General features: G+C 41.5%; 1 long non-coding RNA gene across 1 annotated transcript in view; it reads left to right on the top strand.

Moving 5' to 3' along the window:
• Nucleotides 1-27077, top strand: part of LOC125483126 — a 61293-nt gene that overhangs the window by 27735 nt on the left and 6481 nt on the right. Inside the window, exon 2 of the long non-coding RNA XR_007262096.1 lies at nt 19844-19971. This is a non-coding gene — a long non-coding RNA (uncharacterized LOC125483126). The remainder of the gene's footprint in view (nt 1-19843; nt 19972-27077) is intronic.

Below are 27077 nucleotides of genomic sequence, written 5' to 3' on the forward strand. Positions count from 1 at the left end.
CCATTACTGTACTCCCTGTGCACTCATGACTGTGTGTCCAAATTTTATCCTAACTCAATCTACAAGTTCGCTGATGGCACCACCATTGTAAGCTGGATCTCAAATAATGACAAGACAGAATAAAGGAAAGAGAGTACATGGTTTAAAGATAACAATCTCTCCCTCAACATCAACAAATATTAAACAGCTGGTCATCGACTTCAGGAACTTCCAGGTGATGGTGATTCCATCTATTTGCTGTCCTTGTCCTAGACAGTGATGGTAATAAATTTGGAAGGTGCTGAGAAGGAGCTTTAGTGAATTTCTGCAGTGTATCATTAGACACACTGGAGCAATTGTGCACATCTGTGGGGTCGAGAGTGAATGTTTGAGGACAAGTGCCAATCAACTGGGTTACTTTGAATTGGACGGTTTCAATCTTCTTGAACAATGTTGGAGCTGCAATCATTCAGACAAACGGGGAATATTCCATCATGTTCCTGACTTGTGCCTTTTTGTTGGGGGTGGGCTTTGAGGAGTCAGGAGGTGAGCTACTTAGCCTCCAATCTGGTCTTGTGTCAACACCATTTATTTGGCTAGTACAGTTCAGTTTCTGTTCAATGGTAACCCTCCGGATGTTGAAAGTGGGGGAATTCAGTGATGCTACAGCCATAGAATGTCAAGCGGTGACGGTGAGATTTTCTCCGTCCATTACCCAGTTCCTTATACCGTTTCTTGATATTAAGTGGAGCTTGATATTAAAGGAGTGAAATGAATTGGCTAAAGACTGGCATCTGTGATGGTGGGGACCTCAAGAAGGGAAAGATGGATCATCCATTTGATACATCTGTTTGAAGGTAGTTGCAAATGTTCCAGAATTGTCTTTAACACCGATGTATTGGGCTCTCCCAATATTGATGATGTGGATATTTAAGAAGTTACCCCGCCTTGTTCGTTGTTGAATTGCTCACCACCATTCATGACTGGATATGGCAGGACTGCAGAGCTTAAATCTGATTTGTTGGCTGTGGGGTCACTTGGCTGTTTGTCTATCATTCTTAGAAATATCTGATGATGCTCTTGGTACATGTGCTTGCACTCTTCTTTGAACCACAGTTGGTACTCCGGCTGAATGGTAATGGTAGAGTTGAGGATATGTTGGGCTAAAGGTTACAGATTGTGGTTGAATACAATTCTCCTGCTGCTGATGGCCCATAGCACCTCTTGAATTGCTAGATTCATTTGAAATCTATCATTTAGCTCCACAGTGTGAAAATGGGGCTTCATCTTTAAAAGGATCTTGTGATGGTCACTCCGAACGATACTCTCATGTGTAGATGCATCAGTGATAGCCAGATAGTTGAGAATGAGATTAAGTTTCACCCTCTTGTTTGTTCCCTTACACTTGTTCCATATTCTGTCTAGCTATAATGTTCTTTAGGACTAGGCCGGGTCAACCAGTAATGGTGCTACTGGTAACAGATAATGATATCCCCATTCACAATACATCGTGCCCTTGCAGCCCTCAGTGCTTCTTCCTATTGGTGGTACTTATTCATCAGCCAAATGTGATTGTTGTGGGAGACATGGTGATAAGTGATAGTCAGGAGGAGATTTCCTTACCCAATGTTTGACTTGATGCTCAAGCCTTCATTTTTTACAACTCCCACCCATCTTTATACCATTGTGCTGCCACCTCTGGTGGATCTATCGATGGTGGAACATAAAGTACATAGGGTTGGTAGTGTCCAGGACATATAAGATTCATTGAGTCAGTGAGTATGCTTTGACTACTCTGTGGCACAGCTGACTTAATTTTGGCACAAACTTCCAGTGTTGGTGAGGAGGACTTTACAGGGTTGAAAAGGCTGACTTTGCCATTGTCATTTCTGGAATGTAGATTAATACCACATGGTCCATTAAATTTAATTCTATTTTTAGACTTTCTAGGAGTTTGATACAACTTTCATGGGTTTGCTAGGCCATTTCAAAGGACTGCTAAAAGTCCATCACATTACTGTCGTTCTGTGGTCACATGTTGATCAGATAAGGTAAGGACAAGAAAAGGACTTAAATGAACGAAATGGGTTATTTTTGTGACAATCAGCTGTGATTTAATTGTCCCCATTAGTCCAGTTTTTTTTTAAATTTCGGATTCTGCCATGTTGGGATTCAAACCCAATATTAGCCTGGGTCACTGGATTTCTAGGTTAGTGGTATTACCTCTACACCACCACCTTGTTTGTGTTTGTGAATAAATACATAACAATTGTAAATGCACACACATACTGCAATGATTAAAATTAACATTACCGATAATAATGCACAATTCCTTCAATAGGTATATTTGATATGAAGTTTTAAGAATTTTGGATTTAGATATAATTGCATTCAACTTCATGAGGCTACTGTTATCAATCCAGAAATGCTAAACAGTAGTCAGGGATATCGAACAATTAACAGTTTGTTTCAAGTGCAGAGGAAGTTAATTATTTCTAAAACATTTAGATAGCTTTCCTGTCATTGAAAATTTTCATTGTTGTGCTACACCCCATCCTGTTTAACGTGGACGTGTTTACATTTTGGAGAATAGGAAGGCAGTCAAGAGCCAGCTGAATATGTTTAGATAATTTGTGAACTTTTCAGATGGCATTTTTTGAATTTTCTTAATGCGATAGAACTCTTTTAAGGGATTACTCTTTTAATGTACTTTTGTTGTTGTAAAATATTTGATGGAAGATGCAGTGAATTTCATCTAAAATAGTTACGGCAGTGAAAAACAGGATGTTGGTAATTGGAAGATTTAAAATTACAAAATCTGAGAGTCCTGGAATGGTTAATCAAGTTGAATGGTAAGTGGCATGAGAGTGCATTAAAATTATACAATTATAAGAAGAACAGATCAAATAAATCTCCATTGGTACTGAACAGTAATTTAATGTGAATGGTTTTCTGTATTAGAGTTGCTTTGGCCAATATTTTCTAATTTTTAAAAACGTTTTGACATTTCTGACTTGACTTCCACTCCTGCATTTATAAAATCAGTCCACAATTGGTTCAACATTGCAGTCTGTGCAATAAAACTCTTTGAAGAGCAAATCACTTTCCCAGTCCATAAACTCATGACTCAGTGGGACAGTGCTAACTCCATTGGTAACATTCATCACACGGATATTAGGCAAGTTAAAATGCTGGCATAATGTCATTCCCTGTTTCATATAAACAACTTTTCATACATCAGGGAAAGTGTTGTTAATTTATACTGCTAACATTTTTGCTATTTGCTCTGAACCTTCCACTAATCACCAGAGGATTTATTTTGTGGTTTGATAAAGAATACGATCAGTTATATCGAAAATGTCATTGTTTTATATCCCCGGATCCAGCTTGCGAAGTATGAAAAATCCATGAATTTTAAAGTGCATATGAATGCTATAATTACCATTTTATGGTTTTATAATTGGAGAATTATTCCATTAAATTTCTAAGAATTTTTAGTGAATGAATGTGGATTGATCATTTGGTTCACCAAATATGGTAGTATTATTTCACTAGTGTCAGAAAGCAAAGGTGCAGATATTCCAATGACCAAGAGTCCTTTGAGTAATGCAGACTGGAGTTGCATCACAAAATCACAGAAGGCCCATTACATTAGGACCATCACATTAGGCCTATCATGCCTGCAACAACTCGTTAAATGAGCATCAGTAGCTAGCGCCAATCTTTTGCTTTTTCACCATGTCCTTAAATGTTCTTATTAAAGTAATCATCCAATGCCTCTTGCAAGTCAGGACCATGTGGAACCTGCAATACAGAAGACTCATGCATATTAACTGGGAAATTAAATTTTCCAATGGATGATTCCCCTGCATCTAGAGCCCTCAAAAAGAATCCACAAAATTCCGAGAATTTGGAGGATTCCAAATCACTTAAACTTAATAGTTGCCAAAGAAAGAAAGGGTAGAGGATAGAAACCTACTTTACTGACTGCAAACTGACCTCCCCCAACTCCCCTCTGAACCTCTAAACTACAAATTTGACACCAGGCCTTGACAATCCCCTGACAAGATTGTCCCACCCAAACCTGCTGACACCAATCCTCATCTGAATCCAACTCAATGTCAGCAAACCAACACCCATTCCCTCCTGTCAGACCTGAAACCCCTCACTCCTGATGGGACTCCTAAACTACATTCTCCCGTATCCATTCAGACTTGACAACTCCCTGACCCAAACAGATACTCTGCACTGCGGAGTCCCACAGAACTGACCCTTCCCCTTCCCACCAGCCAATCTGACAGACCTCGGATCAGCCAGCCCCTTCCAGCTGCTGGACCTGACACCAGCCAATTTGAGCAAACTCCCATAAGGTGCGACACAATGGCCTCCCCAACTCCACCATGTTGGTCACACCCCCAAAGCCTTCCACCTGTCGACCCAACACCCCAAACCCCTACTGCCAGACAGCCCTCAACCTTAGCACTCCTTCACTTACCTGATAGGTGTATCTTATCATTATATTTTACTGTGTATTTCAAAGGCTTAACATTAGACTTAGTTTTGAAAGTCAACTAAGGGAAACAAAAATATGTAATGTAAATAAGTATGCTGTTCCCTTTTTGTTTTCTGTTATTCATTAACAGGCTGAGGGGTGTCGCTGGGTAGGCAGCATTTTTGCCCATCCCTAATTGCCCATGGGCTGTCAAGAGTCAACCACATTCCTGTGGGTCTGGGAGTCCCATGTAGGCCAGACTTGGTAAGGATGGCAGTTTTCTTCCCTAAAGGACATTAGTGAACCAGATGGGTTTTTCCCGATGATCAGCAATGGATTCACAGTCACTGTTAGGTTCTTAATTCCATACATTTATTGAATTCAAATTCCACCATCTATCATGGTAGGACTTGAACCCAGGTCCCCAGAACGTCGTCTGGATTAACGTACCAGCGATAATACCACGAGGCCATCATCTCCCCTATCTGAATAAAGACTTGGGAGCAATGATCTAACTAATCTTTCTAGCACCGAAGTGAATTGTCTGTTAAAACACAGTTAGATTTGAATTAATTGTTTCTTGAAGAATTCCAATATATAAAAAAGATCAAACGACTGTTTAGAGTTTTAGTTTTTTGTGAGTTCATTTGCAAAACAGAAAGCTGAAAATAATTAGTGGCTTTTGTGGCTTAGTGAAAATACAGCCAAAGGGTTAATCAAGAATTTTAAGCACTTACTAACAATCTAGTAAATTTATTCAGATTAGTACTAAGTTTAAAATTGAATTTAATTGTGAATCAATTTAATAATGAATCAATTAAATTGTATTTGAACAAATAAATTGTTTCAGTTTGTTGAGCTATAAAGATGAGGGATTGTACATATTAAACTACATTATAGTTGAACTAATGTTCATGTCAGGAAATCTTTCTCTAGCCCTATTGAACAAGTTGCCAGCTTATGCAATAGTGTGGATTTGCTATATGTCTTCGAAAGAAAGTTGGACTAGTTCATAATGTACTTAATAAGATACTGGAGATTGATGAGTTAGGCAAAACTATCAGGAAACTGACTTGATCAGATGCAGAACTGATTTTGCATCCACCTAATTTTTCCTTCCACTGAAATCATTGAAGAATTGAACTGTGCAGAGTGTAAAGCAGGCATTTCACTCAATGCCATGAGACAAGTTAAAGTTATCCTGACTGAATCGTATCTAGTTTCCTGAAACAGTTTTGATCAATTTAAGGATCAGGAAGGAATTTATCTTCTTGCTCCTCATATTAAGCTTTCTTCCTGCATGAAGATTTCATAACTGTTGAGATATCTGGTGTTGGGACCTATAAGGCATTGGACATCAGACTAAATTTAATGTTGTCGGCAGCAATTGCTGGACTGGAAAATTAGGGGCAACCCCACCCTAGCTGCTTCCAGGATCAATTAACTGCCTGACATTGCAATAGCTATCTTTGAAAGGGCAGAGATCCTGCTTTTATGCTGCTCTCTAATAACCTTCAGGGAAGGAAATCTGCTGTCTTCACCTGGTCTGGCCTACATGTGACTCCAGGCCCACTGCAATGTGGTTGAGCCTCGTCTGGTCTTTGAGATGACCCGGCAAGCCACTCAGTTGTATCGATCACTGTGATGTCTCAACAAAGAAATGAAACTGGATGCACCACCTGGCATTGATCACAGGAAAAGACAGTGGCAGAATCAGCTTTGTTGTCCCTGTAAAATCCTCTTTGTTATGGTCGTGCTTCGTGCAGCCATAAATTATAATAACAGGTAGACCTGAATAGGAACACTTTAGGAATGATATTCACACCTCCACAGCCAGTTCTAGACTGGACCGAAGCTCTGCCCTCCAGGTCACCTGACAGATCTCTTATAGAGGCAGCACCCCCAACTACTTTATAAAACACTCCTTATTAACATCTGGGAATTAGATCCAAAATTGGGAAAGCAGCACCAGGCATAACTAAGAAAAGAAGTGTCAACCTGGTGAAGCTATCAAACAGGAATGCTTGCATGCCAACCTGCTTAGCAGCAAGAGATAGACGGAGCGAAGTGATCCCATAGATCTAAGCTCTGCAGTCCTGCCACATCCAGTTGTGAATGGTGGTGGGCAATTAAAGAACTCATTGGAGGAGGCGGCTCCATAAATATCTCCTTCCTCAATGATGGAAGAGCCCAGCATATCAGTGCAAAAGATAAGGCTGAACCATTCACAGCAATCTTCAGGCAGAAGTGCCAAGTGGATGATCTATCTTGGCCTCCTCCAGTGATCCTAATGTCATAGATACCAGTCTTCAGCCAATTTGATTCACTTCACGTGATATCAAGGGAAGGCTGGAGGTAGTGGATACTGCAAAGGCTATGGGCCTGACAACATTCCAGCAATGGTACTGAAGACTTGTGCTCCAGAACTTGTCACTGTCCTTCCCATACTCTTCCTGTACAGTCACAACACTGGCATCTACCTGACAATGTGAAAATTGCCCAGGTATGTCCTGTATACAAACAGCAGGGCAGATCCAACACGGCTAATTGCTGCCCCATCAATCTACTCTTGATCATCAGCAAAGAGATGGTAGGTATCATCAACACTGTATCAAGCAGTACTTGCTTAGCAGTAACCTGCTTAGTGACACCCAGTTTAGGTTGCACCAGAGCTACCCAGTTCATGACCCTATTACAGCCTTGGTTCAAACATGGACAAAGGTGCTGAAATCCAGAGTTGAGGTACAAGTGACAGCCCTTCATATCAAGACCACATTCAACCGAGTGTGGTAGCAAGGAGTTATAGCAAAAATGGAATCAGTGGGAATCAGGGAACAAACTTTGAGCTGATTGGATTCATACCTAGCACATAGGAATGTGGCTGTAGTTGTTGGAGGTCAGTCATCTAACTCCAGCACATCTCTGCAGGAATTTCTCAGGGTAGGTCCTATGCCCGACATCTTAAGCTGCTTCATCAATGACCTGCCCTCCGTCATAAGGTTAGAAATGAGGATTTTCACTGATTATTGCACAATGTTCATCACTATTTGTGACTCCTCAGACACCGAAGCAATTCTCCTTAGACAGTACTTTCCAAATGAACAACCATCCAGAAGGACAAGGACATTAGACAAATGGAACACCACAATTTGCAAGTTCTCCCCAAAGACACTCTGACTTGGAAATATGTTGCTGTTCCTTTGTCACGAGGTCAAAATCCTGGAATTCGCTTCCTAATGGCATTGTGGATCTACCTACAGCAAATAGACTGCATCAGTTTAAGAAACCTGCACACCACCACCTTCTTGAGGACCATTAGGGATGGACAATAAATGCTGGCCCGTCTAGTGACACCAACATCCCGTGAATCAGCAGTAAAAAAAAATTGCTCCCTTCAGTTCCTCCTTTGCTCTATACTTCCACCTTCAGTCTTACTCCCCTCCACTTACTTCTTGCCATCATATGTTCCTTGTCTCCCATTCCACCCTTTCTGTTTTTGCTTTCTGCCTCCCTTCCCCCAGTCCCCAAAACATGTCACTTTTTTACCTGCTCCACCCAAGTTCTGCACTTGGTCTTGATTTAATGTGTACAAAGTTCAAGAGATTTATTAGTTTTTAAAGAATGATTGATGTATTTACTTGGCAGGAAAACAACAGTAGGTTCTAAAGAAATGCTAACTCTCGAGAAATTAATCTGAATGCTTTAATTACTTAAATAATTTGTATATTGCCACTGAATGCTGAAAAAAGTTGGGAGGAAAGAGGGAACAATGTAACTAACTTGAAATGACACTGGCAGGAAACTTCAATGAGTCTACCATCCAAAAGTTTTACAGGCTGTTATTCTTCTTACTTGGCAAACTTCCATTAAGCTTTCAGTTTAGTGCAAAAGACAGAACCAGCCTGGGAAACCTTTTCTCCTGCATGGGAAGCCAGTATCCCTTTGACCTGGGGTCCTTGTTTTAGGTGGAGCCTTTGGGGTTACAGAGTATAAACTTGGAATTGAGCTAACCAAGATTCAAACACTTGGGTTTTTCACATCATTTACTATGGGTGGAGAAATTTAGTATTAAGAATTTTTGTTTCAACAATTTGTAGGGGGTCGCAATTTCCTAAGTGACTCTGTGAGACCTCCTTCCTTAACAGAGGATTGCTTGGGACCCCAGGATTATGAAATAAAGGACATGATTTAGGTATTTGTACAATTTATCTAGATTTTCTGCAAATTCCCTCTGAAATAGCAGCAGCAAATCAGGAGAAGCCCTGCAGAATTCCAAATGGCTCAATTTTAAGAATGTTTTCTGGAGGAGGTATGCATGACTACAGGAGGAAACAGATGAGATTCAGGAAGTTAGGGCATCTGTCTCTTTGAAAGTTTTCACTCTTTTGTGCCCACTTCCTAATTTGGTTCCTAATTTTCAATTTAAAATTGGAAAATACGTTAGTTTTCATCTACTTCAGCTGTTATAGAAATAGCAGTTTAGCATCAAGATTTTCACAATGAGCTTTTAAAAGAAGAAATTGTTTTGTGGGAGTCTTCTTTAGACAGACAGCTGCTTGCTATAACTGTAATTAATTACTAAAAATAAACCAAATGAGGGAAGTGGCACTTCAAAAAAAGTTATCAAAAGCACCACCATGTACTTAGAAAATTTAATACCCTAAAAAATTCACATTCGTGGCTGTATTGTGGTCCAAGTTACAAGCTCAGAAGTGACCTGATTTTTTTTTCAACTCCCCTAGCTATTATGACTTAACCTCAATAGTTAATACTTAGGGATGGAGAGGCAATGGTCTAATGGTGTTACTGTTAGACAATTAATAAACTCAGCTAATGTTGTGGGGACTCAGCATGCAGATGGTGGAATTTGAATTTAATAAAAAAAAACCGGAATTATGAATCTACTGACTATCAGGAAACCAATCTGGCTCACAAATGTTCTTCAGGAAAGGAAATCTGCCATCCATAAGATCTGGCTCCAGACTACAGCAATATGGTTGAATCTCAATTGCCCTCAGAAATGACCTAACAAGCCACTCGGTTGTATCAATTGCTAAAAAGTCTCAACAAAGAAATGAAACTTAACAGATCACCTGGCATTGACCTTGGTACTGGAAAAGACAACAACAGAAACAGCTCTGTTGACCTGGCAAAGTCCTCCTTGCTAACATCTGGGGGCTAGTACTGAAATTGGGAGAGCTGTCTTACAGACTAGTCGAGCAACAGCTGATATACGCGGAATTATTCCTTACAGACAATGTCGCGGATATCACCATTACTATCCCACAGGCAGGACAGACCCAGGATAGATGTCAGCATAACAATACAGAATCAGGAGTTGCCCTAGGAGTCAACATTGACTCTGGACTCCATGAAGTCTCATAGCTTCAGGTTGAACAAGACCAAGGAAACCTTCTGCTGGTTACCATGTACCACCCTCCCTCAGCTGATGAATCAGTACTCCTCCCTGTTGAGCAATACTTGGAGGAAGCACTGAAGGTGGCAATGGTGCAAACGTACTCTGGGTGAGGGATTTCAATGTCCACTACAAAGAGTGCAGGAGGGCATGCCAGGAGCAGCACTAGGCATATCTAAAAACGAGGTATCGACCTGATGAACCTACAAAATAGGGCTACTTGCATTCTAAACAGCATAAGCAAGTGATAGACAGACAGTGCAAAGCAATCCCACAACCAACAAATTGGATGTAAGTACTGCAGTCCTTCTATATCTGTTTGTGAATGGTGGTGGTCAGTTAAACAACTCACTGCAGGAGGAGGTCCCATGAATATTCCCATCCTCAATGATGGAAGAGCCCAACACATCAATGCAAAAGCATTTGCAGCAATCTTCAGTCAGAAATCTCAAGTGGATGATCCATCTTGGCCTCCTCTCAGTGGTCCTAGTATCATGAATGCTAGTCTTCAGTCAATTCATTCAGTCCCTGTGATATCAAGAAATGGTTGGAGGTAATGGATACTGTAAAAGCTATGGGCCGTGACACCATTCCAGCAATAGATTTGTGCTCCAAAGCTCCCTAGCTGAGCTCTTCCTGTGCAGTCCCAACTCTGGCATCTACTTGACAATATGGAAAATTGCCCAGGTATGTCCTCTACACAAAAAGCAGAACAGATCCAACTTGGCCAGTCACTGCCCCATCAGTCTTCTCTCAGTCATCAGAGTGATAATGGTATCATCAACAGTGTTATCAAGCAGTAACGGCTCAGCAATAACCTGTTAGTGACGTCCAGTTTGCATTCAACCAGGGCCACTCAGCTCCTGACCTCATTACAGTCTTGGATCAAACATGGACAAAAGTGTTGAATTCCAGAGTTGAGTTGAGATTAAAAGCTCTTGACATGAATGCTATATTCGAATGAATCTCTGATGTAGCAGACTCCAAGGGAATCACTTGGGAAATTGAAGATTACTCTGGTTCCCCAATATTTTGAAAGTTCCAAAAGTACGCATTTATAATATGAGTTTGGCGATTCTGCTGTAATTACGTAAATAATTCATCATGGAAAGTTAGTCTATTAAAAGCCTAGTCTAATGCTTGAATAACGATTAAAATGCCCCACCGATTTGCCACATGCATCCCAAACTACATCACTCCCAGACTTCATATGACCATAGACCCTGACCTGACAGCCCCTGCCCTCTGCCCAGGACTGACTCCTTTCATTCTACCATTGCATCAAGTTATCCCTTCTCCTGGTCTATGCTCTCTTCTGCCCTCTTCCAACAGGCAGAGTATACAAAAGTTTGAAATCACGTACCAACAGATTCAAGAACAGCTTCTTCCCCACTGCTGTCAGACGTATGAATGGACTTCTCATATATTGGAGTTGATCTTTCTCTGCAGCTTCTTTGCAGCTGTAACACTATTTTCTGCATTCTGTTCTATTACTTATGTAAGGTATGATTTGTTTGGTTAGCATGGAATATTTTTCACTGGATCTCAGTACGTGACAAAAATAAATTAAATCCAAATGAAAACAAACCTGGCACCCTCTCTCCACCTGGAACCCAACACACTTTGCTGCTAGACCTGTCCCTCTTGGGACCTGTCTCCTCTTTGCCCAGCAGAAAAACCTGACTTACCCTCCCCAGCAGCCAGACATGATAGCATACTGCTACCCCACCCCCGCTCCATCCCAAAAATACTTCTAGGGTACAGCACCTGTGAGACCTAGCATCTTCCCTTTCTGAACCAATATTTTCCTCCACCCCAACATACACTAAACACTCCATCACTTACCTGACCCCTTGCCACCTTATGCTCTGGCAAGCTACTTACTTGGTGTCCTACTTACATGACAACTTGGCACTCTAACCCCTACCCAGTTGACACTCTACCCACAGAGCATCCTACCTAGCTGGCATCATTAAAATGTTAGAATATTGGCTTTTTCTATGAGCAATCTCCATTCCTAGGCAATCAGCCAAGATACTCCAAACATTGTTTTGTTTTTCTCCTTAGCTCCTTACCTTTTCCCAAAAAGCATCATGGCAGCACGGGAGGGAGAAAAACGCAGGTGCAAAGGGAGCTACTGCTTTGAACTGACTCGTGTGAACATATGAACACTCGGTTTCTAAAGTACATTGGACAGTTCTCATTACTACATTCCAAAGGATCCATCACACTAAGCATGGTTATGAAGCTGCTGCCATAATTGGAAATTTTTAACAATTATTAAATATTGGATAAGATAGGCTAATTCTAAAACTTTATAAGAATTGTGTCTACAACTGACAAGCCAAGCCTTTGACTTTGTATTGTTTGGTGTTCTCTGACATCATTTAGTTAACATGCTTCCTTACATTCTATCCTCATCAATGAATATATCTATTCAGTCTATCAGCAGTTTCAGAAAGCAGTCATTAAGTTCCCTTTTCCCAGATAACAAGTCACTTCTTTATCATTTTGAAATGTATTATTTCTTAAAATACCATTATTTTCCATTTACACCAAACAACAGAATTATGATATTTCAGCGTAAGTGGGAACACAATAAACACAAATACCTTGAATTTCTCTGGGTCTCTTCCAACTTTCTGTTGTAACCTCAATGTGCAGAATGACTTAAGAAAAGATGCAAGTATTTAAAAGTGTTGATTTGCTCTGTTTTTCTGATCGTCTGCTAATTGATCACCTTATTAACAATAGGAGAACCATGTAGAAATTTTCCCCAAAAACTTATTTACTAGTTGAACACCTCCCCCACCTTATCTCCCTTCGTGACTTAATATTAGAGTTATAGAGTAATACAGCATGGAAACAGGCCCTTTGGTCTAACCTGGTCTATGCTGACCGTGGTGCCCACTCACCTAGTTCCAATTGCCATCATTTGGTCCATATCCCTCAAAACCCTTCCCATCCATGTACCTATCCAAATGTTTTTTTGAATGTTGCTATTGTACCTGTCTCAACCACTTTCTCTGGAAGCCCATTTCATATACGCACCACACTCTGCGTGAAGAGGTTGCCCCTCAGATCCTTCTTAAATCTTTCCCCTCAGATCCTTCTTAAATCTTTCCCCTCTCACCTTAAACCAATGCCCTCTGGTTTTCAATTCCCTGTTCCTGGGGAAAAGACTATATGCATTCATCCTATCTATGCCCCTCATCATTTTATACACCTCAATAAGGTCACCCCTCCTTCTCTTATGTTCCAAGGAATAAAATCCTATCCTGGCCAATCTCTCCCAATAACTCAGGCCAACAAGACCTGGCAACATCCTCATAAATCTTCTTTGCACACTTTCCTATTTAACTACATCTTTCCTAAAACAGGGTGACCAAAATACTCCAAAATGCGGCCTCACCAACAACTTATATAACTGTAACATAACATCCCAACACCTATACTCAATGCGTCGATGACCGATGAAGGCCAGCATGTTAACTGCCTTCTTCACCACCCCCTGTCCACTTGTGATGCCACTTTCAACAAGCTATGTACTTGTATTCCTCTGTTCCACAACACTCCTCAGGACCTTACCATTTACTGTATAAGCCCTACCTTGGTTTGACTTTACAAAATACAAAACCTCACACTTATCTGTATTGAATTGCATTTGCCAATCCTCAGCCCACTTTCCCATCTGCTGAAGATCCCACTGTAATTTTTGATAACCTTCCTCACTATCAGTGTTACTTCCTAATTTTTTTTATCATCTGCAAGCTTACTGATTATGCCTTGAACATTCACATCCAGGTCATTTATGTAAATAACAAATATCAAAGGTCCCAACACCAACCCTGTGGCACACTGCTAGTCGTAGGCCTCCAGTCCGAGAAACAACCTTCAGCCATCACCCTCTACTTCCTACCATCGAGCCAATTTTGAATCCAATTAGCTAGCTCTCCCTGGATCCCATGGAACCTAACCTTCAAGACTAGCTTGCCGTGCGGGGCCTTGTCAAAGGCCTTACTAAAGTCCATATAGACAACGCCCACTGCCCTACCCTTATCTATCCTCTTGTTTACCTCTTCAAAAAACTCTAAAAGATTTGTCAGACATGACTCCCCACACACAAATCCATGCTGACTATCCCTAATCAGACCTTGACTATCCAAATGTTGATTAATCCTGTCCCTCAGTATCCTCTCCAATAACTTGCCTACCACTGATGTCAGGCTTACTGGCCTGTAGTTCTCTGGCTTGTCTTTGCTACCTTTCTTAAACCATGGAACAACATTAGCCACCCTCCAGTCTTCTGGAACTTCACGAGTGGCTAAAGATGAAGCAAAAATCTCTGCAAGGGCCTCTGCAATTTCTTCCCTAGCCTCCCATAACGTCCAAGGATGGACTTGTTCAGGCCCAGGGATTTATCCACTTTACTGTGAACTAAGGCTGAAAACACCTGCTTTCTGGTAATATGTATGCAGTCCGAAATATCTCCACTTGTTTCCCTTATTTCCTTAGCATCCATGATTCTCTCCTCAGTAAACACCCTCCTTTTGCTCTTCTGATTTCCCTCTTAAGTGCGCTCCTACACTTTTTACAGTCATCTAGGGATTCAATTGAGCCTGATATTAAACCCAATGCACACCTTCTTCTTTTTCCTAACCTGAGTCTCAATATCCCTCGTCAGACAGGGATCCCTAAACCTGCCTGGTTTTCCCTTCAATTCATATTCTTTATCTTTTATCCATGTAGTAAGGCCATAACGATTTTAGTTTACTGTGAGAAACTGTCTGCTGGATCAAATGTCAATCAGACACTTAATTCTTGAAGTGTCAGATGTTAAAGCAGGAGGTGCCACATGCTTCAAGCTGTCAGCCAATTGGAGGCTGGAGCCATTGTGAGCTGCAGAGGTTCATTGGAGGCTTGTTTCAGAGCCGCGTGAAGACTGGGACTGGTGACACAGTAAATGATTGTTTTGGGAGGGATTGTGGGGTGGGGCTCCCAGGGAGAGGGATAGCAGGGCAGTTGGAGGAATTGTCAACAGTTTTGCTTTCGGTATTCATCACCTTAATCCCCATCAATGCCCTGGTTGTCTCCAGGTTATGGCAAGTAGAGTTTTCCCACTCCCACCCAACAAACAGACTTCTCTGTTTTCCCAGTCAGGGAAGCAGCCACTTTTCTTATCCGCCAGGAAGGCATGTAATGGGGCCAGTAGCTGATGCATTGTGGCCTTTATCATAGAATTCTTACAGTGTGAAAGCAGATCATTCAGCCCATTAAGTCTATACCGATCCTCTGAAGAGCATCCCACCCAGTCCCACCCCCGTACTCTATCCCTGTACCTTGTACCCTATATTTCCCATTGCCAATCCACTTATCCTGCATGCCTTTCGACTGTAGGAAGAAACCAGGGCACCCGGAAGAAACGCACACAGACACAGAGAAATTTGTGCAAACTCCATACGGACAGTCGTATGAGGCTGGACTCGAACCCGAGTCTATGGCACTGTGAGACAGCATGTCAACCGTTCATCCACTGTGCTGTCCTTATGTGGCCATTAATTTGCCAGTTAAGAGCTTTCATTATTGACAGGTCAGGAAGGTTGATCATGGACCTTCCTACCTTAAACTTAATTGTTAAGGTGACCAGAAGGGGACAAGCATCGGTCTGATGTCAGTCCACCTATTTATTTATGGATCTCACCACTTCCCCACTACTTCTAAGGAGGAGAAAAACCAGACCCATACAGGCACAGAAGGAAAGAGGAGACTACTCACTGCATCATACCCTATATGACTGATAAAAATCTATCTACTCTCATCCCATCTTCCAACTCTTGGTCTATAGCTTTATGTTACCTTAACTGAACATTCATATGTTTTTTTAAATCTGATGAAGTTATCTGCCCCTACCACTCATTCATGCAATGAATTCCAAATTATAATCAGCCCCTCATTTCCATTACACCAATTATTTTTAATCTGTACTCCCTGGTTATTCAGCTTTTGTCTATCCACTCTTCCTATCTACTTGATCTCCGATCCTTGTAATTTTATACACCTAAGTTAAATCTTCCCTCAGCCTCCTCTGTTTCAGTGAAAATGAATCATGCATCCATTTTAATCTCATGGCTAAAATGATCTATTCCTAGCAATATCCTTGTAAATCTCTTCTCTATGATCACATCCTTCCTATAAAGTGATGACCAGAACTGGTCCTGTTGTCTAACTATTGGCTAAAACAGTTCTAGCAGAACCTTACGGCTCTTATGCTCGAGGCCTCAGCCAATAAAGCGAAGTACTACCTTACCTGCCTGACTTAAGATAAATAAGAATAAAAATAGATAATTTGATCCATTGAACCTAGACTCCCACCACCATCTGGGTCAAAAATAATTTTCTTCAAACACCCCTCAACATCATGCCTTTCATTTTGAAATATGTCCCCTTGTTTTTGACCCTTCAAATAAGGGGAGCAGCTGCTTTTTATTCAACCTGTCTATGCCCCTCAGAGTTTTATAAACCTCTATCAGGTCCCCCATCAACTTTCCCTGCTCCAAAGAAAAAAAACATGAGCTTATCCAGCCTCTCTTCACAGCTGAAATGCTCTATCCTAGGCAACAACCTGGTCATTCCCCTTTGCACCTCCTCAAGTGCAATCACATCCTTCCTCTAGTGTGGTGATTGGAACTGCACACAGTACTCAGCTGTCGACTAACCAAAGTTCTGCACAGCTCCAACATGACCTCCCTACTCTTATAATGTGTCCACAACTGATAAAGACAAGAATCCCGTATGCCTTCTTAACTACCCTATTAAGCAGTACTGCCACATTCAGGGATTTGTGGACAACCACCTCAAGATCCCTCTGTTGCTCTGACTATCCTAGAATCTTTCCATTCCCCTGTCTTGTTCCTTCTCCCAATTTGCATCACCTCACAGTTGTTGGGTTAAATTCCATTTGCAACTGATCTGGCCATCTGACCAATCCATTAATATCCTCCTGTAACCTAACACCATCCTCCTCACTGGCAACCATCTGGCCAATCTTTGTGGCATCCACAAGCTTTCTTATCATCCCTTCCACATTTTCATCTGTATCATTTATGAATATCACAAATTATAAGTGGCCTAGCACTGATCCCTGTGGTATGCCATTGCACACCAGGCTCCAGTCACGCAAATAGCCTGCTACCACCACCTGCTAAGCCAATTTTTAATACTTCTAGCTCATGAGCTTTTACCTTCTTTACCTGTTTCCCTGTAGGAGCTTATCAAAGATATTGCTGAAATCTATATAAACTACATTAATTGGCTCAAGGTGAGATTTGTGCTCCAATCCAGGGAAGGAGTAACGCCTTAGAGAGCCCACAACATCAGCTCACTGAGTTGGGGTGAAGGAGGCAGGATGAGATACTTAGCCTTCATAGGCCCAAAGATGTGCATGCCACTTGATGCCTCCGTGCCCCCTTTACTCCTCTCACCCCCAGTAAAATGGGAGATGGTTTTGGTAGTAGGTACAATTGTAGTGGGCAAGCCATGCACTGCATTTTATGAATTTACAGCATTTTTAAATACACCAGTGGAAGGCTCTAAAAAGAAGTCTAAAACCTGTCAAATATACAGAATATTTCAGTTCAAATCATCATCACTTGATAACAAAGTATGGTCGTGGATTTTCCCAATGAAGCCATTTCACAGTTTGGCTGAAAGCTGTGATTGGTTATAGACATATTGAAGTTGGACTATAAATTCGAGTGTATGTTGTGATAAGGGATGATGTAGATGAAGGAAGTTGAATGTGGTAAATCGTTCTTATGAATCAGGGTGTTTAAAACATAAAGGTCAGCAATAGACATTTAGAGCTGTATGTTATTTCAACTCAGCACAGACTCCTGGGGTCTCTCACAATTGATATTGCATAAGTTGGCATAATAGCTGTAGGGGAAAGAATAGGGGCATGATTTGATATGATTGACACTAAGTTGCCATGGGGCTATAAAGAGCTGCATAAATTGGGATGATGGGAATAGGTTGGCATGCAGGGCACGAGGAGTTATGAAGGGGCAGAGAATGTAAGTATGCATAGGGCAAAGTGAGGGGTGAGTGAACAGGCCTAAGTTAAGACAAATTTAAGACATTGTACACACAAAGATGGGGATCTTTATTGGAATGAGAATTTTGGTGTATGTTAAATCTCTTCAAGGTGATATCTCATGTCATCTTGACCTCTTCTGGATTTTACCCAGGCAGATTTGAAGACCAGGACACGCCCTATGCAACTGTCAGGATAAATGATTAAACTATTCAAATCACTACTTAAATTGTGCTTTGACCAATGATTCTATCGTTAGCAAGTAGCAAAGCTAGCCTGAGTACCGGTCAGGGTCACTAAAGCTAGTAACTGGGTGGAGTGCTGTGGTGTGACAGCTCTAGGCACGGCAAGATAACAGGCTGATGCACCTAGCAATCCTTCTCAGAAAATGCTTTCAATACTTTAGGATGATTGCATTGGAAATTGTGGTCCTCTTTTTAAAAAAAAAATGCTTTTAGTATTCCATACTTAGGATTTGCTGTGTAGCATGAGACCTCATTTGACTGTGTTACAGTAGTAAATAGCTGAGTACCTATTAACCTATTATGAATGAAGTATTTTTGGAAATAAGGAGTTTTTGTTCTTGGCAGGAATGAAAACTAATTCAAATGGAGGTGGCTGGGGAGTGACGGTCAGCTCAAAATTATGAGTAGCTGCCTATGGTTATTGGCTGAGAGGGTTTAAACAGTTGATTGACACAGCATGACCTGCCAGCCTCCAAAACAAGCTATATCAACTAGGGGTAGAGAAACAGTGAGAAAAAGTACAAAGAAACAAGTCACCACCTTGTTGGGGGAAGACCAGGAGTTCCTCTACATGAGCTGAATGGAAGATCAAAGAATGTTACCACCGAAGATTGAACAACATCAGGGGTGAATACACCATCACTTCAAAACAGCTGCCCCATTCTTCCATTCCATAGAACTGCTTCGGGATTGGTAAACTGTTCTTATCTATCATTGTTGAAGATATTCTTTGTCTGATTGACTAATGTGTCATATGAACAAACTCAATATCAGCATGCCACAAATTGCCAACTGTCTACAATTGGCAACTGTGACATGAACTCCCAAAATCAACAATTGCTAACTTCTTATAAGTCAATTCACCTGTCTTGCATTTCACTTACCTTCAACCACATTTCCTTGCTGCAAGTCTTTGTGATGGCATGGGAGCAAACTATGCAGTTTCTACTTCCACCTCTGAAGAACAAGAGGAACTGCAAAATGAATACCAACAGCAGCAGGAGCATCCCAACACCAGCTGCTGTCTCCCCATATTGTTTTGCATGTTAGAGGCGATGAATAGAGAACCCGTTCCAAAGGGGCTGGATCCTCAAACTAGTGTCTGCAGATACAGCAGATCAACTTTTTCAGGATAATGCCGCAGGAGCGTCAGGCTTTAGGTCATGGTAAATTGTTGACATCTGCAGGCTTTTGGAACAAAATAATCACATGAGCACACAACACCAGTGGTTGACAAGATGCATGTCATTGAAGGGCCACTCCTTTCCTCCAATCTTGCTTTTTGTCTTGTCTTGAGGTATTGTGTGCTCTTTTCGAGAGTGAAAGCAGAGAGTTTGAGTGTTAACAATGGCTACTTATGTGGCTAACAGGGAAGGACAGCATTTCTGGAATATAATGGTGAAGCTTGGGTGCAAGCATTAGGATATTGGCTACCCAGATGAGAATGTGAGATACATAGAGAGAGAGGAATAAGCATAATTGCAAAGTGTTGTTCTGAGAAATAGTGTGCAGGAGAATGATGGGAACACTGGATTATGTGGATTTAGCACACAAATGTTGCATATGCCTCATTTTAACATACTTCTGAAGTTCTGGATACTCTTGATGCATTGTCTCAGGTTGGAGGGATCGCACATCCGCTGAATTCCAAGATCACTTTCACCCATGCCTGTTGGGTTGGAGAGATCATCTACTTCCTTCCGTACTCTGCAGTCTTTACATCTCACAGCAGGGCCTCAAGATAAAGGTAAGAGAATTGCGGGGTGGGGGCTTTCCGACATATCCTTACAATTCCTAATGTTGCAATGGCTTTAAAAATTCATGTTTATGGGCCACTGCACTTCCCTTTAATTAGAAATTTCTCCACTGTCAGATAAAGTGTATCACCCCTGATCTGTGGAGGATTGCAGAGGTGTTACAATAATACCATGGCTCAGTTAAAGAACCCCTGTAAAGCCCTCTCCAGCTGTAATAATTAATTGTCCTGCTATTTAAGCAGAAAATACACTAAGAAAATTCTACCCATTGTTTTTCTACTTGCAGAAATCTTGAAATAAATTTACCAGACGTAATAATGTAACTTTTTTTTATTATTTCAGAATGCGAAGGTCAATCTTTAACCTTGATATTAACTGAAAACTATGAAGTGCTTTAGAAGCCATTGTCTTTCTTATCAGTGGACAAATGTATGTTTGGATTGCTGTGAATCCCAAAGTTCCATGCTGGACTGGTTTCAGATTTATATAACACTGAAGGGCATCCAAATCATTCAGTTCCATTATGTTTGTAATTATACTGATAACTTTATTTATTTTTATATCTAATGCCAATGCTTTTCACAACATTTAGATTGGATTTAAAGTCCTTGTAAAGGGTAGGCATATATCTTCTGAAAAGGGGATTGCTTTAGTAATTTTTCTTTTTGGTTTTACTTGCACTTCACTGGTTATGCTGCAAGTGGACTATTTTCTTAATGTCAAAATCTTAGTAAGAATAACAGGCACATTATAGTCAAGCAATTCAGATGAAAATGCAATAATACAGTTTTCATTACCCTGGAATATCTTTGCTGCTACAATGGCTAGCTGGATAAACAAAAATTAAAGAGGAATTAGTGTGTGTATTGGATTTTATGTAAAAACTATCTGAGGCAAGGGGCTGAATTATTTTTTGAGGCCAGACTCCCCACATCCTGGCTTAAATGGGGGAGTAGAGGCACCTCTACTTGGTTAGTTCGTCCTGCTTTAATTTTTCAGATAGTGCATTTTTAAACATCAATAGGTGAGACTTCTGCACCTCTCTAAAAGGATGTCCTGTCTCAGAGCTGTTGGTCCATTTTCCTACTCATGATCAAGTCCAATCTCTTTCCTCAGAAACTAACGATTTGGTTTATGAAACACTTGCAAGTTAATGAATAACTTCAATCACAAAGAAAATACATGTTGCTAACTCAAAATTAAGAACCCAAACTTAAAATATAAATCACACAGTCTACATCTCAAAAGTGGTCATGACCCTTCAGGATGTCCAGTTTTTGGCTGCTTGATCTAACCTTCATTTGTCCCCTCAGTGCAGTGAGTGTACCGTACTACACATTGGAGATGAAATGTTGTTGTATGAAGAATGATGTAGGGATCACTTCTCCTAATGATATTCAGGGTATGTGTTCTGCCAGGTTCATTGGTGATCTTGAGATCAAGTATTTTAACTAATTGTCTTAATTTCCTCACCAGTTGGCACAGGCCCAAATTAGCAACTATGCCTTTCAATCTTTGCTGATTCAGTCAGTCATGTAACTGTTTAATCACCAATTGATGGTCAACATTGTCCTCCATGCAAATAACATCCGTTGTTACAGCTTCCTCCAGGCGACACTCAAACTGATATTGCTTTGAAACATGAAGAGCAGTGGTAGATAGCGATCAACAGATTTCTTTGACTTTGTTTGACTTGAAACCATGAGAATTAGCGGAATCTAGAGCCCAAGTTGAGAACTAGTTACTCCCAACAGATCATGTAGCATCATGCCCCTACCTCTGGATATACCCAGAAGTGATAATGGAGAATTCTGGGATGTTGACTAATATACATTACGTTATGAGTAGAACTATATCAGGCTGTTGCTTGACTGGTCTGTGGGACAATTCCTTCATTCAGATAGAAATTCTTAGATATGAGTGGGGAGGACAGCAGTCTTATAGTAATAGAGACAACAAGGCATAGAGCTGGATGAACACAGCAGGCCAAGCAGCATCATAGGAGCAGGAAGGCTGACGTTTCGGGCCTAGACCCTTCTTCAGAAATGGGGGAGGGGAAGGGGTTTCCAAAATAAATAGGGAGAGGGGGGAGGCGGATAGAAGTTGGATAGAGAAGAAGATAGGTGGAGAGGAGACAGACAGGTCAGAGAGGCGGGGATGGAGCCAGTAAAGGTGAGTGTAGGTGAGGAGGTAGGGAGGAGATAGGTCAGTCCAGGGAGGACGGACAGGTCAAGGGGGCGGGATGAAGTTAGTAGGTAGGAGATGGGGGTGGGGCTTGAGGTGGGAGGAGGGGATAGTTGGGAGGAAGGACAGGTTAGGGAGGCGGGGATGAGCTGGGCTGGTTTTGGGATGCGGTAGGGGGAGGGGAGATTTTGAAGCTTGTGAAATCCACATTGATACCATTGGGCTGCAGGGTTCCCAAGCGGAATATGAGGTGCTGTTCCTGCAACCTTCGGGAGGCATCGTTGTGGCACTGCAGGAGGCCCAGGATGGACATGTCGTCTAAGGAATGGGAGGGGGAGTTGAAATGGTTCGTGACTGGGAGGTGCAGTTGTTTAGTGCGAACTGAGCGTAGGTGTTCTGCAAAGCGGTCCCCAAGCCTCCGCTTGGTTTCCCCGATGTAGAGCAGGCCACAACGGATACAGCGGATGCAGTATACCACATTAGCAGGTGTGCAGGTGAACATCTGCTTGATGTGGAAAGTCTTCTTGGGGCCTGGGATGGGGGTAAGTGGGGAGGTGTAGGGGCAGGTGTAGCACTTCCTGCGGTTGCAGGGAAAAGTGCCAGGTGTGGTGGGGATCTAGGGGAGTGTGGAGTGGACAAGGGAGTCATGGAGAGAGTGGTCCCTCCAGAAAGCAGATAAGGGTAGGGAGGGAAAAATGTCTTTGGTGGTGGGGTTGGATTGCAGATGGCGGAAGTGTCGGAGGATGATGCGTTGGATCCGGAGGTTGGTGGGGTGGTACGTGAAGACAAGGAGGATTCTTTTTTGGTTGTTATTGCGGGGATGGGGTGTGAGGGATGAGTTGCGGGAAATGCGGGAGACACGGTCGAGGGCGTTCTCGACCACTGAGGGGGGGAAGTTGCGGTCCTTGAAAAACGAGGACATCTGAGATGTATGGGAGTGGAATGCCTCATCCTGGGAGCAGATGCGGCGGAGGCGAAGGAATTGGGAGTAGGGGATGGCATTTTTGCAGGAAGGTGGGTGGGAGGAGGTGTATTCTAGGTAGCTGTGGGAGTTGGTGGGCTTGAAATGGATATCGGTTTCTAGGTGGTTGCCAGAGATGGAGTCAGAGAGGTCCAGGAAGGAGAGAGAGGTATTAGAGATGGTCCAGGTGAACTTAAGGTTGGGGTGGAAGGTGTTGGTGAAATGGATGAACTGTTCGAGCTCCTCGTGGGAGCAATGTTTAGATTGTTGCTACAAGGAATGTCTGAAGTATTATTACTAAATTCTATTTCAGGATTTATTATGTACCAACCCACAGATGACTAGATTTATTGAATATTCACCTACACTGAAAGGAGACTTTTATCCCACAGACAATACTGAACTTTACTCAAATTTCAGAGTCTGAAGGATTATATGCTAACTCTATTCAATCAATCTGTCGCTACTTCGTAAAAGTGTTAGCATTGGTTTTCATTTCCTGAGCAGGCATTATGCCAATTTGAGCTCATCATCACATTTTTGCAGATTAAAAAAAAAGCAATCCTGTAAAAAAAAAGTTTACCATTGGCAATGTGTGTGATCCACTTCTTTCTTGTATTCCAGCAGAATAACAGCAAATCTAAATTTATATATTCACAATTTAGTGCATAATCTTGTTTTCAACAAAGAACAAATACATTTTTAAAAATGTCAATCTGTGTAGTTGTCTTTGAATTGGTATTTGAATTGTTACATATATGTATTGTCTATTATTTCTGGGTGTTGTACCAGGGGTGTGTTTTGGGTACTGTACAAAAGCTGTGTTTGTCTTTCCAATTTGCATACTTATGTTTCACAGAGAGACCACCTTGTTAAGACCAAAACAAAACAATATATTATCTATGAGACCAGGGATCTGACCTGTCCAGTAAAACCTAATTTGTGATCATAACATTGTCTGAACCAGGGTTTGTTTCCTGGGTAATGAGGAGTGTTTCAGGCTTCTCAGGAATAGCTCTAGTTTTTGTTTCCGTTCTGTAAAGGCAACTTTCTGTTAAGAGCTCAGAAAATCTTTTAGAAAAGTGACCTTAATACATCAGGGAAAACATGTGACTTACGTGTCTACCCAGATACCTGTGGCGTTACTTGATGAACTGTTTACACTGTTGAGCTTATAACATACATTAAAAAAAACAAATGATCAGAGGACAATGAAGGTCCAGACCCGAAACGTCAGCTTTCCTGCTCCTCTGATGCTGCTTGGCCTGCTGTGTTCATCCAGCTCTACACCTTGTTATCTTTGATCAGAGGACAATTACAGTTTAATCAGAGTTTAGTTCAGAAGAAGGAAGTTTCCATTTCATCTGAGCAGAAGAATCAGATTTTTCAGTTTAGAAGAATTGTTCACCGAAAGGCAGTTTAAGTTTGCACAATCTCCAGGTTGTTAGAGTTTAGAGAGGTCTTTTGATTTTCAGAACTGGAAATGAATCCAGGCCAATCAACTTGAAAGATATCTTAAAACTGTTTTAGCAGATCCAGAAAGGAAAGTGGAAACAGTTAAGTAAGAAATTAAAGAGTCAGGATAATTCTCTGGGATTGAGCACCTGAAAAGTATATTCCTGAGAAATAGATTAAATCTTTGTTTTACTGTTTATGATAATATCGTTTCAACAGTCCGATACGTTTTTTTTTCATTTGTATAATTAATCTGTGTGCTTTGTTGAAAAACGCTTGCAGCCTTGTGTGAATATGTCCAGTTACTGACCAACACAGTAACCAACTGTAAAAAATAAAATGCATGACACGTCAAGCCAGGTTTCACTCTGGGATCCATCTTGTCCAGTAATAATATCAAATGGAATCATAAGACTGTGAAGAAAGCATCTTTTTATTTATTCATGAATATGGACTGACAAGTTACTGGAATTTTGTGAATTGTGTAGACACTTATGACTTTGCAAGCAGAAATGACACCATGGCACTGGGGTGCATGTGCAGAGAGCAGTTCAACATCAGATTGCTGATTGGTCTGTGTAATTGTGACCAGTTGTGGATGCCAGAAGTCATCAGCCTGATGACAATACTCTGGCTCCTGGACACGTGTATATGATACAGGGAGAGGAACCTCTGCACTGCAGAAGAAGCAAGTTCTATCCTTATGCAGTAACAGTAAATAACACCTGAAGAAAACGGTTATTTTTTCCTATTGGTTGCTGTAAATTTTCATTAAGCTGTAACTCAAAGACTTTACAATTAGTGCTTCCTGGAAAGAAGTAAAAGAACTTGGAGGAAAGAGATAAAAAAATAGAAGGTCTTGGGAAGCAAAAGGAACATCTCATCAAATTCTATAGACCGGTGCCATTGACCTGTGTTTCCCCAGGGTTTCTTCCTCCATCCACAATACTATTTTGTTTTGTTTGTCTGTTTGTTTATATAGGTATGTATAGAAGGAGGCAAGAGTTTTAATTAGTAGAACTATATGTTGATAGTTCATGCTTTTGTTTTACCTGTGGTTAATATTTATTTACTTGTGGTAAGTAATAGTTCTTGTTAAATACAGGAGCCTGATCAATGTTTTCTGTTAATCCGAGTCCACCAGACAGTAAATTGGGGACTTTGAGGACTTTGATTAAATCTTTAACTTATGATGACCTGGAAATAGTGCCACTCAAGTTTCAATGCACTTTCTCATGTGGGTCACAACAAAAGATTGGGGGCTCTTGTTGGGATTATTTTGAAACAAAAACAATGAAGATTTGGGTGTGATATTAATAAGTGACAAAGGTAAAAGAAACACTGGTTCTGTACCACAAATAATATTGGGGAGGTGATGGCCTAGTGGTATTATTGCTAGGCTGTTAATCCAGAGAACTGGATAACGTTCTGGGGACCCGGGTTCAAATCCCACCATGACCTGTGGTGGAATTTGAATTTAATAAATTTCTAGAATTGAGAATCTAATGATGACCATGAATCCGTTGTTGATACTCAGAAAAACCCATCTGGTTCACTAATGTCCTCTAGGGAAAGAAATTCCCATCCTTACCTGGTCTGGCTTACATATGACTCCAGACCCACAGCAATATGGTTGACTCTTAACTGCCCTCTGGGCAATTAGGGATGGGCATTAAATGCTGCCTAGCCAGCGATGCTCCATGAATCAATAAAGGAAAAAAGGAAGAAATGATACTGGAAATTGCAAAGATCTCTCTGCAGATTGCCTCTGATAGCCTTAAATGTAACTACCGAAGCTAGGTTGGTAGAGTTGGTGAGTAATTTGGAGTGGATTTGCCTACCAAAGCAAAGACGTATTCAGTATTAGCACTGTAGAGATAACACAGTGTAGAGCTGAAGGAACACAGCAGGCCAGGCAGCGTCAGAGGAGCAGGAAAGTTGATGTTTTGGGTCGGGACCCTTCTTCAGAAATGGGGAGGGGAAGGGACCTCAGAAATAAATAGAGAGAGGAGGGGTGTGGCTGGGGAAGGTAGGAGGGATAGTGATAAGTGAGTGCAGGTAGGGAGGGTGGGGATTGGTCAGTGAGGTGGGAGGAGCTGATAGGTGGGAGAGAAGATGGACAGGTTGTGTCAGGCCAAGGAGGAGGGGATGAGAGGGAGGGTTGGTCATGGGATGAGGCCAGGGGTGGGGAGATTTTGAAACTGGTAAAATACATGTTTACGCCATTGGGCTGTAGGGTCCTGAGGCGGAATATGAGGTGCTGCTCTCCAGTTTGCTGGTGGCGTCATCGTGACGCTGGAGGAGGCCCAAGATGGATTTGTCACTCAGAGAGTGAGAGGGGGAGTTGAAGTGGTTCGCAATCAGAAGGTGTTGTCGTTTGTCACGAACAGAGTGCAGGTGCTGTACAAAATGGTGTCCGAACCTCTGCTTGGTCTCACCCATTGTAAAGGAGGCCACGTCGGGAGTAGCAGATGCACTCGACCACATTGATGTGCA

Source organism: Rhincodon typus, chromosome 1 (genome assembly GCF_021869965.1).
Source record: "Rhincodon typus isolate 14 chromosome 1, sRhiTyp1.1, whole genome shotgun sequence".
Lineage (NCBI taxonomy): Eukaryota > Metazoa > Chordata > Chondrichthyes > Orectolobiformes > Rhincodontidae > Rhincodon > Rhincodon typus.